Here is a 2,619-nt window from a genome sequence, read left to right as displayed (position 1 = left end):
GGTTTTTCCAGTCGAACAACATCCACGCCAAAGAAAACAGAATCGATCGAAAAGAAACCGTTTCAAATCTCCGTTTCTAACGCACCGACGTCACAGCGCCGTTCAACGTGCGAAAGATTTTTTGGTACGGGATTTTCCACAAACGGTATCCATCGAGTTTCGTTTTCCCATGCAGTGTTCGATAAAAACTAGTAGGAGGAGGAGGACTGGTTAAGCGCACGCGTGCAATCGCACCACTCGTGCATTTGCTCAAAGAAAACGCAACGCAAGAAAGCATAAAACTGCGTGCTGCCCACGATCCGACACAGTCAAAACGAGGTAGAAAACAAATTCTCCTCTATTGATATATGATCCGACCCTCACACAGACGAAGCCACGGGAAGGCCCGAGGCCGCAATGTGCGTTCAAAGAGTAAGTGCTCAGTGTGTCCTGCAATTCACACCAAGTCTCGCAGCTGGCTGCGTTCTTCATCGACCCGAGAACCGAGTGATCCACCGCTTAGAGTCGTGTCAATGTTTTTTGGATTTTTCAATCAGTACGACAAAACACAAGTTGTTGTTTTTTTTCGCGCCCGGCACATCCCATGCCATCTCGAAAGCGCAAAAAAAAGCTTCTTCTCAAACGCCTCTTCGTTAATCAAAACAAAAGGGCGATCCTCGAGAAGAGACGAAAAAGGGGGCGATGCGCCTTTTGTAACCCGCGGATTGTCCCGGTGCACTTGAAATCTCCTCTCAATCGAGGCAGCAGAGGGATCCCGCTGGGCGCATCATCGAAAGGAACGGAGGCCACCCAAAGAAAAAGGCACATCCGAACCACAGTTGTTTTTTTTTTGTGCCGTCCCGACGGCATCCAAGCTTGGTCGGGATCGGCGCCAGATAAATTCGCACATCGAGTCCATTCCCCGTACAAGAGGAAGAATACAAAACGATGCCAAATAACATCCGGTAATGATCCTTCCGCAGGTTCACCTACGGAAACCTTGTTACGACTTTTACTTCCTCTAAATGATCAAGTTTGGTCATCTTTCCAACACACCGGCGCAACCGAAAGGCCTTCGCACTTCCCGCCTGTAACTGAGATCTAACTACGAGCTTTTTAACCGCAGCAACTTTAGTATACGCTATTGGAGCTGGAATTACCGCGGCTGCTGGCACCAGACTTGCCCTCCAATGGATCCTCGTTAAAGGATTTAGGGTGTACTCATTTCAATTACGGGGCCTCAAAAGAGTCCCGTATTGTTATTTTTCGTCACTACCTCCCCGTGCCGGGAGTGGGTAATTTGCGCGCCTGCTGCCTTCCTTGGATGTGGTAGCCGTTTCTCAGGCTCCCTCTCCGGAATCGAACCCTGATTCTCCGTTACCCGTAACAACCATGGTAGGCGCATAACCTACCGTCGACAGTTGATAAGGCAGACACTTGAAAGAAACGTCGCCGGCTCGTGGCCGTGCGATCAGCACGAAGTTATCCAGAGTCACCACACAAAACGGACCGAAGCCCGATTGATCTTGGTCTAATAAAAGCACCCGTCGCCCCGAAGGGCTTCGGGCTCACTGCATGTATTAGCTCTAGAATTGCCACAGTTATCCAAGTAGGAAGAAACGATCTAAGGAACCATAACTGATTTAATGAGCCATTCGCGGTTTCGCCTTGTTTCGGCATGTACTTAGACATGCATGGCTTAATCTTTGAGACAAGCATATGACTACTGGCAGGATCAACCAGGTAATTTTTTCGGGGTGGGTCGCCCAAAACCCTACCAACGCGCGGACGCGGGGCCGCCGTCAGGCGCCCCTTACGAACCGCAAACACACACAACGCTTAGGAGTTACTTCCAAATCCAAGAAGAAATGAAGCACGTTCGAGCGCGCAGCCGGAATATCCCCGACCGAGGTCGGTACCGACGCGGCAAGAAGCGCATAAATTTCTTTCTCGTCGTAGCAACAGAAAGTCGTACGCCAAAAAAATCATTGACGACGCCTTCGCAGCGTTGCCGAGCTTTCAGGTCCCGTGAGGACGCGAGGACGCACCCCGGCCTTCGGTCAGAACGCACTCGTCATTTCACACCGTTCGGTTAGCGCGGACACTCCGAAACACCCTCCTCTCGCATTCGTTTTCAAGACACAGGTGCACCCGAGAACCGACCCCAACGGCAGACGCCAGAGATCGCAGGTACCTTGCTGTAACGACCATGCGGCGGAGGCAGCGGCCGAGACGGCGACGAAAGGCGTCGGCGACGTCGTCAGACGACGCTCGCACCAATCGAACGCTCGACAGACCCCACCTCCACGTAATAGCACCGATAAGTATAAAGAAGATCCTTCAAGAGCATTCTGTACATAGTTTGTGGTTATCAGTTTCGGTGACTGACTGACTGACTGACTTACTGACTTACTGTCTCTCACTTATGTGGCTCCTCGTTATTCAGTATCATTTATTTGTCCTTCTTTCTTTCTTATTTTTTTCCCCTCTCTCTCTCCTTATATATATATATATATATGTATGTATGTATGTTTGTGTGTGTATATATATATAAATGTTCTTTTTTTCCTGTCTGCCTCTAGATATACATACATACGTACATACATCCTACCCCTATAAAAAAAATTATTTCTCGCTTTT

The 2,619-nt window shown here is 49.3% G+C and overlaps 1 non-coding gene across 1 annotated transcript; it reads right to left on the bottom strand.

Moving 5' to 3' along the window:
- Positions 1–353: 353 nt before the first annotated feature.
- On the bottom strand, positions 354–506 carry LOC115310029. Its single transcript, XR_003916785.1, has one exon. It is a non-coding gene; the product is annotated as a 5.8S ribosomal RNA (ribosomal RNA).
- Between the last annotated feature and the right edge of the window lie 2,113 nt (positions 507–2,619).

The sequence above is a fragment of the Ixodes scapularis genome, unplaced genomic scaffold (assembly GCF_016920785.2).
Source record: "Ixodes scapularis isolate PalLabHiFi unplaced genomic scaffold, ASM1692078v2 ptg000854l_1__unscaffolded, whole genome shotgun sequence".
NCBI classification, from domain to species: domain Eukaryota; kingdom Metazoa; phylum Arthropoda; class Arachnida; order Ixodida; family Ixodidae; genus Ixodes; species Ixodes scapularis.
Note: the sequence above shows the minus strand (reverse complement) of the source record. Positions and strands in the feature narration are given on the sequence as shown.